Source organism: Lissotriton helveticus, chromosome 4_1 (genome assembly GCF_964261635.1).
Source record: "Lissotriton helveticus chromosome 4_1, aLisHel1.1, whole genome shotgun sequence".
Taxonomy (NCBI): Eukaryota; Metazoa; Chordata; class Amphibia; order Caudata; family Salamandridae; genus Lissotriton; species Lissotriton helveticus.
The window spans coordinates 301,982,585-302,000,329 of record NC_136063.1 but is presented as its reverse complement, the minus strand read 5'-3'; positions in this window follow the sequence as shown (position 1 = coordinate 302,000,329).

Below are 17,745 nucleotides of genomic sequence, written 5' to 3'. Positions count from 1 at the left end.
CATGTATTATTAGATTGGTACTTGTCTTATGGAACTCTGAGTTGGGTGTGCTATCCCTGTATACTTGTTTCTATTTGCACTAATTTTGCTAGAGATTTTAGCATGTTCATTTTTTAGATCAGGATCTTAAATATATATAGTGACCGTTTAACAAAAAAAGTAGTAAATCTGCACCCCTAGAAGTACTCCTTGAAGGGGTACAAATTTACTTATTTTTGGAATTGACAAACACTGGAAGTCATAGGCTTTGAAAGTTGCACCAGCCTCAAGTTTCCAGGCATACTACTGGCAATCAAACTCCAAAAAGTTGACAGCAAGACGGCTTGCAAATAGTCAAACCAGTAGCAATCGCTTGTGGTAGCATTCCAACCCATCATGTTTCACCCACTGTGCCACTCTGCACTGAGGCCTACCTAATACAAATCAGTACTGACCCTGTTCCTAAAGAAAATTATGGAAAGGGATATGGCCCGAGCGATTGCCAATGGTTGAGATTAATTCAAGCATTCCATCCATCACCTTGTTGTTTTTGCATTTGCTGCCCTAAGTGCGCGGAGCATGCCCAGATATGTGTCTCGGTCTCACTGTGTCACTGTGTCCCTGGAACTAAGCTAAACCTGACGGAAGAGCCCTAACTAGGGCAAAACCATTCCTAGGTTGCCTGTGTTCCGGGTCAGGGAGAACCTGGCAAGGCAGTTCCACCTGGATTGTTCCCATGAGGAGCAGGGTCAAGATTGATTTGCATATAGATGGGTCCAAACTGAGGTGGCATGGTGGGCAAAAAACAATGGATTTTGGTCTGCTGCCCGAGCGATTGCCAGTGGATGAGATTAATTCAAGAATTCCATCCATCACCTTGTTATTTTTGCATTTGCTGCCCTGCATGCGCTGCGTATGCCCAGTCATGGGTCTGAGGCTCACTGTGCCACTGGAACCATGCTATACGTGGCTGAACAGCCCAAACTAGGGTGAAACTAGTGCTAGGTTGCTTGTGTTCTGGTTCAGGGAGGGCCTGGCCTGGCAGTCCATGCTAGACTGTGAAGACTGATTTGCATACGGCTGGGGTGCTGTATCTGCATGCAGAACTGAATTACATGCAGTAGGTTTCCTGTACAGTGCAGATAGAATGGAACCCTTCTTGGCATAAAGTCTCAAATCCAAAAAGGAAATCTCCTTTTTATCATATTGCTAAGTAAATACAATGTTGCATTCAGTAGATTTTAAAAATGAACGGAAATCATGTAACAACTTAACCTCGCCAGTCCAAATTAACAAAACATCTTCTATGTAGCGCCCCCAGAAAACCTACAGCATGTAATTCAGCTTTGCATGCAGATACGAAAAACCCAAAATCACAAATTCAATCCATTCCATTTGGTGAACTAACATGCATCAGACGGAATTGCAGTGAGGAGGAGGTGTTTAAAAAGGAAATGAGTGAGGCAATTAGAAGGTTCAGGGCTAGAAGATATAGCTAGGTAGTAACGGAAAAGGCTAAGAATAAGGCACTTGTACTGACCCGTAAATGTCTTTTGACCATTATGACCAAGAAAGAAGCTAAAAACAAGGAGAGTGTCAGTCATTACTCCATATAACTCTAAAATCCACATGCTATACAAAATTCTCAATAAACACTGGCATATCCTTATGGTAGATCCCATTGTGAATAATGTTATTCCCAAATAACCCAGTATAATTTACAAACGGGGAGAAACATTACAGAACATTCTCTGTCCACGTTTGTTTATCGCAAATGACTTAAGGAAGATACACAATGGCTACGGTCTCCACCAGTTGGTTTCTATAAGTGTGGGCACTGTAATATCTGCCCTTACACTTTGGATAAGGTTAAAATATTTAAATATAACACTACCTCAGAGCATAACATACAAACATTCATGAATTGTAATACGAAATTTGTGATATACTGCATCATATGTGTATGTAATAGTATCTATGTAGGTAGCACGATAAGACCTCTAAAAGAAAGTATACAAGGACACATAAGGGCCATCAGGAATTGTAATATCAAGTACCCAATGGCCGCCCACTTCAATACAACTCATTGGATAGCAGAGTTACCAAGGGTTAGATTTCACAGTTTAGCGGTGGCCCCTGACAATCCTAGAGGTGGTGATAGAACACACCTTTTGCGAAAACCTGAGGCCACCTAGATCAATAAGCTTAGGTCTGTTGGCCGTGGCCTTAACCTGGACAAAGAAATGTTTGTATTTCTGAAAGACTAAGTTTGATGTTACAAATAATTCTTATGTAGAATCTGCTCATCAAAAAATATTTTCTTTTAGCACCACGTCTATGAAAAATCGAACGTGCATATGTTTGATAATGTATCCAGCATTCATCTACTCTACCACTATGTCTGTTCAAACTAATGTGTGGCTAGAATCCATGTGCTGTTCTAAAACTATATGTACTGTAGATTTGAAACCTCACCTTATACATTGAGATTCATGTTTGTGCCATTGTATTATTTGATTGTGTAATGAATTCAGAACTCTAACTTCATATCTGCATCTATCTTTATAGATGTGGAAAACATTTAGGAGTACTATCAAATCTATACTACTTCATCCTTTCACTCATCATCCATCCATCAAGCCATCATCCCTCTCTTTCATACATACATCCTTACAGCTTTCTTTTCACTCATTCATCCATGTACCCATCCATCCACTCTTTTACCTACTCACCCTCCTGCACTTTCAAGTTAATGATGAGCTTTTGGCTGCCAAGCTGTTGGCAGAAGAGGCCCATCAGAACCCCGCACCAGCTGCAGCTACAAAAACGAGGGATTGACAACGCCCCTCTCTTCCATTACAGTACCACTGTAGTACAGAGATAGGGAGACAAAGTCATTCACAGCCTACAAGTACATAAGGAAAGCTTTACAGGACCCATATCTGGCAGACTTTTCTTTGTCACTTTGTCACTTGCAATAAATGAGCAACCTTACCTCCTGCTTCAAACATGTTGTGCCACAGACTGCAGAGTAGCTGTTGTCCATTTAATGTAGGGGGTGTAAAGATGTTTGTACCAACCCTCCAGTTTCAATGATTTGTTAAAAAGAGAAAGTAACACTTTATCACAGGACAGTGTTTGATGAGCTTCTGGCTACAAATGTTCCTAGAAGTGGCCATATTAGGCAGATTTTGCCATCACAACATGAATACCCTCTATTCCACATGTTTTACTCTCAAGTTCACTGTGATAATGTTGTCTTCAGAAGAAGGTGGACTCAAGATTTTATGGAGTAACCTGTCCATTGTCAATGACTCCTACAAATAATTGCAAAAAAGTACAATGGAAAAAGAATCCCAGGTGGAAGAAGGACAGATCGAATCCTAGAGCTCTCACCACTTTCATCTGGCAGACTTCCTTCTTCATAAATTCAATCAGTCCACCATCACTTCTGCATTAGGAGCATCCTTCTATCTAGAAACTCTACTTAACAGACATGCTCCTGTTGTCCAAAGAAGGAAGGGTACTTAAAGGTATTTGGAGCAAAACTTCTCCGACTCCTAAGTATGAAAGAAGGAGCTCTTTACCACACATGTATTACACAGCCTTGGCTAAACATAAGTTTCGATAGGAAAAGTCCCACAGTCAAATCATCAGAAAGGTGCCAAGACAACATGAGTGACCTCCAGTACAAATAGCCTACACTCCAAGGCAATAGTGCCATTATTCATCCCCAAAGTGAATCAAGCATCTTTGCGCCAATGACTACTGAAGTTAAAAGTAAATTAAATAAAATGTGATTAGAAAAGAATCCTAAGCGGGCAAGCTGTTGTTGTTCCAAAAAGGAAACACTTAATTAGTGGTTGTAGGTGGAGGATGGTGGCACTGAATTTTAGGGAACGGTGCTAGTTTTTAAGCACTAGAATTTGATCCAGAGGAAGAAAGGCAATACAATTAGAAGGAGTTAGAAAAACAGAACATGCAAGCAAGAGATGAAGAAACATAAAGTGCCAGAGTGAGAAGTGGTGAAAGAAAGAGACCCGGGGAAGCATACAAGACGGTCCTCCGGGGTCAAGCAATAACCTCCATCCCTGGGTACAAACGATCGAAACAGCGAGAACTGTCAGAATTGGAATGGGCTCTACACGCAGCGAATGTAGCACACATGGCAGATCCCACACCAGAGTGGACACACACCCTGCAAATATGCCAACAACAATATAGGGACCATCTAAAACGTCAGACAGTGGACAGTATTACGGCGACAACACACAGAATATATGAAGTGGGGGACAAGGCGGGAAAAATGTTAGCATGATTAGACAAGAAAGGGGGAAGTACTAAAGGAATACAACAGTTGTACACGTCGGGGGGATACTTCAGACGCGCCCTGAGGAGATAGTCCACACACTAGCAGAGTACTTTGAAACAGTTTACACTCCAAATGGAGAAGTGACAGAGGAGGTGGCGTTAGACTCCCTCAGCCATATAGTAACCTGGACACTTACGCCGGAAGCAGTCGATGAACTGGAGGCAGACCTCACGGCTGACGAAATACAATTGGCCATAAATGCGATACAATCTGGAAAAGCTCTGGGCCCCACCGGGATCCCCATAGAATGGTACAAAATCATGTCTGAATCGCTTAGCGCACCACTACTAGCAATGTAGACAGAGTTTGACGAACACCGAACTCCCGTTAGACCAACGAACCGTGACGATTGTGGCGATTCCGAAGCCCGGGAACCCCCGACGGACTGCACATCATACCGCCCGATATCCCTTATAAATGCCGAAGCTAAAATCCTGGCAAAACTACTGGCTACTAGATTAATGTCCCACCTCCCGCAGTTGATCCACCCGGACCAATCGGGCTTTATGCCTAACAGAAACACAGCTCTCAATCTCAGGCGCGTACACGGGATACTGGCAAGGGCTCCATTATTAACAGAACCAGCAGTGATACGATCGTTTGATGCGAAGATGGCGTTCGACATGGTAGAATGGCAATATCTCTTTGCAGTCCTCTCTCATTTGGATTTGGCCCTAGATTCACAGCATGGGTACGACTCCTATACACTGACCCGATTGCTCAGGTCTCGGCTAACGGACACATTTCACACATAATACAGCTGGCCAGGGGGACGCGTCAGGGGTGATTGCTCTAGTTTTAGAACCACTAGCGACCCTGATTAAAGCAACCCCGTTACTGAAGGGAATTAGCTGGGGAGAGGGATGGGAGGATCGTCTCTCGCTTTATGCGGACGATATGTTAGTATACCTGATGGACCCGGAACATAGTATACCGGAGCTTCTTGCACTCTGTAATACCCATGGGAGAACGTCAGGTTACACCATAAATTGGTCAAAATCAGTAATATATGTCCTGAAGGGTCCAGAACCCTCATTCGCCACTGACTGCCTGCTTGTGCTAGCAGAAGACTCCTTTAAATACCTTGGTATATACATCACCAGGACCTCAAACAGAGTTCTTTGAAAAAAACCTGAAGCCGCCTCTAGAACGTCCAAGACGTGATGTTAAGCACTGGGCGTCTCTGCCCTTGACACTGCTGGGCAGAGCAGCACTATATAAAATGATGGCACTGCCAAGATTTCTTTATGCACTTGATAACCCACCCTACCCGGTGGCACCGCGATACTTTCAGCAGGTAACAGCAATGGTTTCAAACCTATTGTGGGGAAATTGCCCAGCACGCATAGCACACACCAAGTTGAACAGAAGCTGGTATGAAGGAGGGATTGCACTGCAGAACTTCCAATTGTACTACTGGGCAGCGCAGCTTAAAACCATCAATCAATGGATTCCTGCACCCCAGGATGATCCAGCCTATAGGGCTGATAGAGCAAAGACGGGCACGAACAGCATGCTGAAAGTGCTCTATAACAGAGGGTTAGCAGCGAAACTGATAGGACCCACAAAACATTCAGCTACATTATGGTACACGGCACAGGCGAAACTGGGTTGGAAAGGAGTAATAACTAAGCTCACCCCGCTATGGGACACCAAGGCACTGGGTCAGCTGAGCAGCAGTAGGGGCTTTACGGAGTGGGACAATATCGGAATATCCACGGGGGGGAGACTTATGGGATAAAGGGACGGTGGTCCCATTTACTCCACTTCAGCAACAGTACGATCTAGGTCCAAACGAAACATATAGATATGTGCAAATTAGACATGCTTTATTAACGGCAATCCCAGCAGACACTGACGTCCCAGAGGCCTCTCCGTTAGAGGACCGACTACTTACTGATTATCTGCAACACAGCGCCACATCCCTTACATATCGGAAACTGATTAATAACCTACCAGACCCTACACTTAAATTGCGAGAGAAGTGGGTGGAAGATGTGGGCGGCATGGATGATACGGAGTGGAGTGAGGCACTGACATCCCCGAGAGAGGTGGGAATCTCGGCCAAGTTCCGACTAGTACAGCTTAAAATCCTACATCGGATTTATTACACTAGAATCACACTACACAAGCTACAGCGGGCCCAGCATCCCTACTGTCTTCGAGGGTGTGGGGAGGAAGGAACACTTCTACACACCATCTGGGACTGTCCATTTATAGCTGAATACTGGCGACAGGTGATGCGCACTATCTCGCAGACACTAGAAATCTCCCTCTTACCTGAGTCGCGAAAATGTCTTTTGAATGTATGGGACCCAAATGATCTCTCAAGCCATGGTCAAATTTGGGATACAATAGGCATTATGGTAGCGAAGAGAGATCTAGCGCAGAAATGGGGTGCAACAGAGCTACCCACATTGGCACAGTGGTGTAAAAATATGGACATGGTGATGATCACAGAACGCACAGTGTACCCAACCAGGGGAAGTCCACGTAAATGGAACAAGGTCTGGACTCCCTGGAATGTCTTCAGGGGAGATATATGCGACCCATTGCCAGAAGACGACATAAACACTTCTGATGAAGAGGGAGAAGGGGATTAAAGTGGGGTACCTAGGAGAATTTGATCAAGGTAATGAGGAGAGTGAAGTACTGCTTCCATTATAATAAATATGTACTAGATTAAGCATCATTGTGTAACTAAGCCATCAATGTATGATTGTCATGACTGCCATTGTGTAAGGTTGATTATCTGAAAAAATAAAAAAATGTTTAAAAAAAAAAGAAAAAAGGTACGTCAGACTCACAACCTTCTAAATGAGACCTGTAGGAGAAAATTTCACTTACTTCACTGTTGGGGACGCTGCGTCTGGGCACCTAGACCACTCCCCGCCGGACCGCATCTTAGCTTGTCTCCAGCGAGGAGCTGGATTTAAGGCTTCCATGTTTGCTGCGTAATGGTCTATAGAGACTAGACCGCGCGGAACATTAAAAATGTCCGCCACTGTTGGGAAAAGGTGGCGGCCGCCATAATTGTAGGATACGCGACTGGGCTCTGTGATATCCTAGTCTGTAACACTATGATATACATCACATTTCACCCAGTTACCTCGCTCAGAAATTGACAATCTCGGGTGGCTCTAGATCCACAAGAAGCACAGAAAATCTACTACTGACACCACAAAGATTCAACAAGAAAAAAACATATAAACGGTCCTTCTCAGGGATGGCGCCCAGGATCTGGAATGCACTCCCTCCAGAAGTAAGACTTATCTCATCCACGTCATGCTTCAAAAAAGAAGTAAAATCGATTCTCTTGGCAAAATTCACATGAATATAGGCTAAGGAAATCTCAAGAATCACTAGTATTCCTTTTTTGACAATGGTCAGCTAGATCACCTAGGCACTTCTGTTGCCTTTGCCTTGACTCTATGGGTACTCATTGTCTTACACCGTTTGGCTCATCTTTGCACAAAATGTTATGTTAAATGATTTATGTTGTCTGTATAAGCTCTATGTGTGTAAAGCGCTCTGATATCCGCAAGGATCTTGTTCGCGCTCTATAAAACTTTCAAAATAAAATAAAATAAATAAATCAAGACTAGATGGGTTTGGCTTCACCCTTACTTGGCTGCACTTGTGGCGGTCTCCTAAAAAAGTCTTTTGGCTTCTGCTTTTATTTTTATTTTTGCAATTAAGAACTGAAAGTTTTTTTTTACATCCACTAAGACCAGGCCTTCTGTCCTCCTGTCACTTACCTGTTTGTGTGACTGCGGGCACATGCAAAAGTAAATAAATAACCCACAAAACTAGAGAACACCAGTCAGACCCAGAGTTCCCATTCCTACTAAACCCAGAGCTAAAGAATTATAGAACTCACCTTACATTCCAGAAATGGAACAAGAAGTAAAAGGCAACGTGACACAAAGTAGAAATACAGCAATAATGGGGAAGGAATACCAGTACTTCGTTACCCGCCTTTTCGCAACATATAAAACAGAATTTAACTCAAGACAAAGTACAATCTGACTTGTCACTTGATTACACACTTGTTACATATTCTATAACTTAATATTTGAGATGTAGAAATCGCACGCTGGTTGTGATCTAGTTTCTTAAGTTCACAAAGTAGGCGATGCTGCTGAAGTTAACCCCCTGGGCCCGGGGTAGAATAATGCAGTCAAGCGTCACTGCCCTCAAGAATGCCATCTCTTCAGCGCACTCAGTTAAATCTTTTCCTTGGATTCTTTCAAATAATGTTTTCTACGAATTTAATTCATGAATTGATTTATTTTCAGTTATTCATCAATTTGCACATTATTGCTTCATAATGTTTTTGAGAACATAAGATCTTTCTTCCGCCCAAAGCATTTCGGGCATTAGCCCTTCGTCAGGGGACTTAGTCCTGTAAAGTAATCCAGTATAACACACTTTCAGTTCATGTTTATAAAAACAACTGTATCATCATGCTTGTGTTCGTATTAGTATCATGGCACACACGTTGGATGACTGCGGGGCAGTTTATTAGTGGGACTGTGTCGAAACAATATAGTAATGGTGAAAAGGAAGTACTAACGAAGAATGGTGAACGAGTGTAGTTTTGAATGAAAAAACGAGTGCAATGTGTTCAAGCCGTTTGTAATGGTGAGGAAGTGAGTTGGACAAGGTGCCATTAACGTGGTGAGTGGTGAAACAAAGCGAGTGATCTGGTGTGTGCTGGGCTGACCTGCAATGGTTGCGGTGGATGCCGTTCTGACCAGTGTAACTTTTCTGAATGACTTTAACCAAACAGAATAAAAAGACCTTCGTAACTATTTTGCAATGCATGCGCGCGGAACGCGACTCATTAATGCGAAGAAACGCGGTACTCTATCTTACCGGGTGAATGTCTGTGAGCAAAATTTCGCGCTTCGTAGCGGTCGACAGTCTTCCGTAGGTGCCTGCCGCCTAAGTCGGGTGTGTTAATAGGTTGTAAGTGGTCATGTGATGCCTCTGAAAGCAAGGCTATCTGTGATAAGCGATTGCCGCGTTACCATGGTGTACGGCCGACACGTGAAATTAAAAACAGTGAACGGGTTGAAAGAATGCTTTATCCCGTGCATTGGATGAGCGTGCAATCGTGCGCGTCAAAGGGGAGTGGGTGGAATGGAAAGTACAATGAAATCTTCATGTCTTCATGTATAAACAGTACTGGTGGCTGAAAGGAACAAATGGTTAATAAATTAAAAACAGTACCCATGATAAAGTGTATAAATACATAGTGGCAGCAAACATGCTCAAATGAAAGTAAATTAAATAGAAGTCCCTGCGGGGAACAGTCTCTCTAAATGGTTAGTTCATAAATAGCAGATGAATTCTAAACGTTCATTAAGCCCATTGGGCTGTACTGCAGATAAACGGTGTATCCAATGTAATTCTCGTCTGAGAAGGTACTGGGCATTGTCTCTTTCTGGCTTGGATATGTTGATTATCAAGGTTTGTGACTCCTCGTGTTTTTTGAGACCGGTTCTGTAGATGTTCCTGCTTTTGTTCCTGTTCTTCCCCCTCCTGGTTCATCCTGGGGTCCGCGGTCTTTCTCTAAAAAAGAACTGACTGATGTTTGTCTGCGGTTATCGTCGGAACGTGTGTCTTCTTGTACTTGTCTCTCATTTCGTTGGGACACGGGCCCCTTCTGTTAGACTGAGAGTCATCTGATGAAGTTTCATCAGTGGATTTTTATTGAGTTGTAGCAGTTGCAATTCCATTATACGAGGCAACAAAATCTCCCATCCTTTATATGGGACTAAAATCAAATTGAATGTCAATGGAACGTGTGACAGTATGAACTTAGTGTACATGTTGAAATGTCCGTGTGGCCTTATTTACGTTGGGAAGACAACCAGGAAGACCAAGACACGTGTAGTAGAACACAAGAGCAACATTCGTCTAAAATCTACTAAATCCACAGTAGCCACCCACTTCCAGGAACGTAATCACAATCCCAGCCAACTAAGATACTGCATCTTAGAAATGGTACCAATCTTGCCAGGAATAGACAATGCCCAGTACCTTCTCAGACGAGAATTACATTGGATACACCGTTTATCTGCAGTACAGCCCAAGGGGCTCAATGAACGTTTAGAATTCATCTGCTATTTATGAACTAACCATTTAGAGAGACTGTTCCCCGCAGGGACTTCTATTTAATTTACTTTCATTTGAGCATGTTTGCTGCCACTATGTAGTTACACCCTTTATCATGGTTACTGTTTTTAATTTATTAACCATTTGTTCCTTTCAGCCACCAGTACTGTTTATACATGAAGATTTCATTGTACTTTCCATTCCACCCACCCCCTTTGACGCGCACGATTGCAGGCTCATCCAATGCACGGGATAAAACATTCTTTCAACCCGTTCACTTTTTTTTATTTCACGCGTCGGCCGTACACCATGGTAACGCGGCAACCGCTTATCACAGATAGCCTTGCTTTTCGGAGGCATCACATGACCACTTACAACCTATTAACACACCCGACTTAGGCGGCAGGCACCTACGGAAGACTGTCGACTGCTACGAAGCACAAAATTTTGCCCACAGACATTCACCTGGTAAGATAGAGTACCGCGTTTCTTCGCATTAATGAGTCGCGCTCCGCGCGCAAACATTGCAAAATAGTTACGAAGGTCTTTTTATTCTGTTTGGTTAAGGTAATTCAGAAAAGTTACACTGGTCAGAACGGTATCCACCGCAACGATTGCAGGTCAGCCCAGCACACACCAGATCACTCGCTTTGTTTCACCACTCACCACGTTAATGGCACCTTGTCCAACTCACTTCCTCACCATTACAAACGGCTTGAACACATTGCACTAGTTTTTTAATTCAAAACTACGCTCGTTCACCATTCTTCGTTAGCACTTCCGTTTCACCATTACTATATTGTTTCGACACAGTCCCACTAATAAACTGCCCCGCAGTCATCCAACGCGTGTTCCATGATACTAATACGAGCACAAGCATGATGATACAGTTGTTTTTATAAACATGAACTGAAAGTGTGTCATACTAGATTACTTTACAGGACTTAGGGCCAGATGTAGGTCACCAAATACCGGTCGGTAAAGTCCGAATTCGGCCGTTACCGACCGGTATTTGGTGATTGAGATGTAGGGGTCATTATTTTACAGATTCGGTAAATTTACCGAATCGGTAAATTTACCGATTCTGTAAAATACCGAATCATAATTTTACTGATTCGGTAAATCCATATGTAGGTGACACTCCTAAGAGTGCCACAGGCCCTTAAGATTCGGTATTTTACCACCCAATCCTATTGGGTGATAAAATACAGAATTCAGGTGTGCATGCACATCTGTGCATGCACACCTTTGCAATGTGACACACAGACATGCCCTTAGGGCATGTATGTGTGCCACATGTCACGCATGCCTGTACTTGGGGTGCAAGAGGGTGTCAAAGTGACACCCCCTGCACCCTTGTAGGATTCGGTATTTACCGATTCGGTAAATACCGAATCGGTATTGCCCATTGATTCCTATGGGCTTCAAGGCCCATAGGAATCAATGGGCAATACCGAATTGGTATTTACCGAATCGGTAAATACCGAATGTTACCGATTCTTTAATTAAAAAAATAGAATTACCTACATCTCCGTCCTTCAAATTCACCGATTCATAAATACCGAATCGGTAAAATTCGGTATTTATGAGTCGGTAAATTGAAGTTACCTACATCTGGCCCTAAGTCCCCTGACGAAGGGCTAATGCCCGAAATGCATTGGGCGGAAGAAAGATCTCATGTTCTCAAAAACATTATGAAGCAATAATGTGCAAATTGATGAATAACTGAAAATAAATCAATTCATGAATTAAATTCGTAGAAAACATTATTTGAAAGAATCCAAGGAAAATATTTAACTGAGTGCGCTGAAGAGACATCATTCTCGAGGGCAGTGACGCTTGACTACATATTCTATAACTGTCATTTGAATCCTGCCTGTTTTTGAGAGGAGCAGAACTCAACTCAGCAGATTGTGAATCATACTAATCTTGTTCCACCTCCCCTTGCCATGCAAAAGTACAGAAGCTTTGCTAGTTTTAATGACCCTGACTGGTAAAGAGTATTTATATTCTCCTTTATCACTCTGAAAGGTTTTTTAATCAAAACCCAATCACCAGCTGCAATGACAAGAGGGGCATATTATCAAGCCCCTTATCGCAGCGTCATCGGCACTTTTCTGGCGATAACGCGCCGATATTTGCATCGCCCTATTATCAAGGCAGCGTTAAGTCAATTAACGTGGCTTAACGCTGCCTTGGTAATAGGGCCCCTTTCACGATAAACTCATCGTGAAAGGGGGCTGCAGTGGGTGTTGCGGTGGGCGTTCCACCGCAACACCCATTCACTTTGACGCTGCCACCTATTATCAAGAGAGGTGATAATAGGTGGCAGCGCCGAATTTAAGAACAGGAAAGACCAGTTCTTACGGTGGCGAAACGAGGAGAAATGCTTCATTTCTCCTCATTTTTGCTTTTTCCATGTGTGCTGCCTTGTGCCAAATTGTAACTTGCATGTGTGCTGCATGAAGCAGCACACATGTAAGTTACAAAATGGCATTTAAGCTTTGTTTATGTGCAGGACGGAACACCTTCCTGTACATAAACAAACCTTCCCTGCCTGCGCTGGCGTTAAGTTGTAAAACTTAGCGCCATCGCAGGGGGAAACGCTAGGCTGCACCATATCCTTGGTAATATGGTGCAGCCTAGCGTTTCCTAAGTGGCGAAGAGAGGCGGTAAGCCAAGGCGGTTAATACCTCTCTTCGCCACTTTGTTGGTATTATGCCCCAGAGTTCTCACATTTTTTCTACTATCAAAGTTCTTTTTTGTTTGTTTTGTATTTCCACCAGGGCCGGACTGGCTACCGGGCAGTTGTGTGTGCTGCCGAGCAGGGGGATGATTTCTCCGTAGTATGGGTGTATTTCGTACGCTTCGGAAAAAAAAAGCAAAAAGAATTTTGTTTTGCACACGCAGGTCCCCATCAACGAAAGCATCCCCCTGCTCGGCAGCACACACAACTGCCCGGTAGCCGGCCCTGATTTCAACGACACTTTCCCTCATAGTACTTCCTTGGTACTCGTGTCATTCAACCAAAAAGATACAAGTGACGCAAAAGTGGTGCCATGGGCTTGTAAATCTGCCCCAAGGTTTATTTTGCTTCCCTGCCTCTTAAATTCTTAAAAAGGAGAAACACCTATAAATGAATGGAGAGAAGTCAAATATGTTCAAATATTCTCTTTAGGGAAAGCATCCACATCGAGCCCTGCTGATAGGACATTCTGTACGCCTTTCTTCAAAAAATTATTAGCCTTTTTAACAAGATCTTTGGCTGCAAACCTATAGAGAGCAACCTAAAGTTGTTTGCTTTTGTGTGAGCTCAAAAAATCATTTATCTCTTTTGATACAAAATGTCTGCCATTTTCAGTGACAATTTCTTTAAAAGATCCCTCCTAAAGAAAGATCCTCTCTAGAAATTTCAAGACATTCTTAGTGTTATGGGAATCTACAAAAAAAAATCTATTTAGAAAAGTAGTCAATTAATACAATCAAAACCTACTATTAGCAGGAAGAAGCTGCAAAGAACCTGAAAAATCTAAAGCTGTTTGGCCCTGTGGGCATTTGGGTGATGGCACTGAATCAAGAGGTTTGTTCACCATTCCCCATTGTTTATTAGATACAACACACTGAACATTCACTTATAAGACAAGAAACTTGATTGCCCATGTTTGGCCGAAGTAAACTTAGTACAAATTCTTCAAGTAGTTGAAATACCTAAATGACCTTTGGGCGCAATTTTAACTATATGCTCATGTAGATCTACTGGATGTATTAATAAACTATTTCTCAAACAAAGGTGATTCTCACACGTTAACTATGAGGACGTTAGATTTGAGCTCTTCAAATCACTAGAAAGATTTTTCTAAGGAGAAGGGCAACCCTATTTGACTGAAGACTTTCTGCAAGATCAAGTCGCTAGAGGTCACAAATCTCCATTTGTTTTCTGTGGTGAGCCTCTTCCTCCTGAAACAGCATCAGTCACAACCACTGCACACTCATGTTATTGTCATTCGCATTGTGTGATTGCAAAAAAAGTAAAGACAAGCAAAACAGGCAATAAGCCTGAAAATGTCTGCCTTTTTGTATATACTTAACATATGTATCATACCCCAGTAGTTTGGGAATACATTTTACCAAAAGTGTTAATTTTTTACACAAACCATTTTCACTCAAAAGATACGCCAATGGATGATGATCTGTAGACACATCAAAAGCAGTGCCCCAGATATAAGTTTTGAGTTTTTGCACTGCCCATACGCATGCTAATGGCTCACTTTAAATTGCAATATAGTTGTCTTCTGGTTTCTTTAATGTTCTTGAGGCTAAAACAACTGTGATCTCTTTACCATCGCCCAAAAACAGTTCCAATACCTTGCAAGCTAATATCCACTGTAATGGAACATGTCTCACTGTGTACATAGGGGATTAAAGTTGGAGCGATCACAACTAGTTTCTTGATTTATATAAAGGGTTTAATAACCTGCAAAGTCGAGTCAAACTGATTTCCCTTTTTAAGAAAAGACCTCAATGGTTGCAAAATGAAAGCATACCCTGGGACAAATCTAGCATAGTATTCACGAAGCCTTAAGCCCTAAAAATTTGCCTAGCAAAACTTTATGAGTTGGAGGTGGTGCCTTTAGTTTGGCTACAAGACTACAAAATTTCAGTTTGAATCCATCTCTCAAGATATTATACCCCAGATAATCAACTTGTTCAAAAAAGAAGTTTACACTTCTCAGGTTTAACGGTCATCGCTCTCTCATCTTAAATGCAAAGAACTGGTCCTCTTGTTTTCAAATGTTCCTGCCTTCCTTTCGTGAAAATAAGAATGTCATATTGGAAGGCCTGAACATTCTCTTAATGGTCATTTCTTCGGAGACACGAGCTGCTAATTCCAAACCAAAGTTACACAGGTATTTAGTTCTTGGCAATCTTTGCTCAAAGGTGCTTGATGGTAGACTGAGTACAAATCTATCCTGGAGAAAATATTTAGACCCACCAATGTCAGCAATCTCTTGTATGTGCGGCAAAGGATGACAATCGACTAAAATGTTCTGGTTCAATGAACCTCAGATCCACACACACACAAATAAATCACCAGCAGACTACCACATCAAAAAAATCGGATAGACCCATTCTGATGAATCAGGATTTTTTACCCCTTCAGAAAACAGTTTATCCAAACGATCCTTTAAATCCTTCTTAACACTCAGCAACATAGGTCTGACCTTCTGATTTTTGGGAGTGACTTTTTAAAAATTTAGTAACATGCTCAAAACCCTGCCCAGTTCCGATTTTTATTTTTAAATACATTTGGATATTTAGCAACAGTTGAGTAGATTTAATCCTTATCATACATTCATGGTTAAAACAGGCATTTTCCCCAAAACAACAAGATCCTCATATACTGGTCACAAAGAAATGCCTAATTTAGCCCAATTCTTTCATCATATATCTCACCCATTTATGGCCACATATACATTTGTCCAATGTTTTCTCCGGATCTATGACATTACAACGCATGCTTTTACATCGCATGCCTTTACAACGCAATTATTACAACGCAGTCCATTACAACGCATAGTGCTTTGGGGTGCTGGATAGTGAATAGTTTAATTTACTATTCCAACTCCAGTCCCTGTGGACACTAAGGAAAGTTATTGGATAGTAAATGAACCTATTCCCTATCCAAGAGCGCCCCCCAGAGCAATGCGTTGTAATAGTTTGCGTTGTAATGGTTGCGTTGTAAAGGCTCTGCGATGTAAAAGTTGCGTTGTAAAGGTTGTTTACCGTCTCCCTAAGCACTCCCGGGATGTTTCAAGTACCCAAGCATGTTAATATCATTGTCCTCAAAAGCAATAGGATTAATATCCATTTTATTAACATGGTTTGAATTTTATCCGAACTCGTAAAAAGTTGTGTATGCTAAAATTGTGTTAGGGGCTCAAGAGTGGGCCGTAAGTAAAAAAGATTTACCAATAATCTTTGCTTGATACAACAGCTCCTTAATTTTCCTGTCCAAACACAGTTCACTTCGAGGTTCAATTGCTAAAAGAACATTGCTGAATTTTTCTACACAATCATGTACATTTCCATTCGTGCCACAGTCCTTGAATTTACATTACAAATCTTGACAATATTTGCATTGTTCACGGACACTCTCCAAACAGTTTGAAAATATCCTCTGCCTCATTGAGTGTTCTTCCAACATTTCTACAACTATTATACTTTTTCCCTAGGGCTGGACAAGATGCGTTGTTATCCATTAGACTCCTGGTGCCACACCTACAACTGTTATTTTGCACATTCTAATTCCTACCACCTTTGTAATTCACCACAAAACCAGAATTATCATCTAAAATTAACAGGAAATAACCATTCTTGGCTAGTCTAAGCTTGTGAAGAAACAATTGATCTTTCTATGCTTTTTGCTGCGACTTTAACTTCTGACAAGGCAAGATTCCTGCAAGTTAAAAACCACTCTTGTGTTAACTTAGAGTAGCAGTTAAACACAAACTGGTCTATTATGTAAATATTTATGATATTCTCAAATGCAAAGAGTTCCTCCACTGATTCGTCACTACCCTGCTGATGCTTGAAGAAATTGTGCCAGTCAGGAAGTACTAGGCTCCTCTGAGAACTGCCCCCACATCCTTTCCTTTATCTGATGTACACATGCCAAGTAAGATGCTCAACAGTGGGGGCAGCAACTTAAGGAAGAGTGTCAAATACCCTCAGGCCTGCAATGCCAAGATGATTAAAATTAAGAGCTGGTTTTCTTGGAGGTGTGTATCCTAATTATCCAATAACTGTTAAATAGTTCTTAAAAATGTGTAGCCACTCCTTGCATTTAGTCTCTGGTTTACCTGCTCTTGGAAGGATTGGTGGGTGGCTGTATAATAGCTTAACTGAATGCATCAAGTCTCAATGTAAACAGAGTTAAGCAATCTGTGTAGCTTGAAAAATACATAAATAAATCCCACCTCAGGATTTCCTGTACCGGTAACACAATCCTGATGGTGACAGGACGCAAATTGCTTAAGGTGGAGAAAGACAAGACCAAGAAAAGCAGTTTATTCAACTCCTTCCTGTCACTGTTGATTGGCAATGCCCAGCCCAATATGGCCACTAACTACTGGCACCAGACGCCTGCACATCACATATAGTGGAGTGACTCCTGGTCATATCTCTCAAGACGTGCTTTGTTGTGCTCAAGGTGAGCTCTTGTGAGGCGGCTTCACAAACTGAAAACAGAGGTTGCAATAAACACCTAGGGT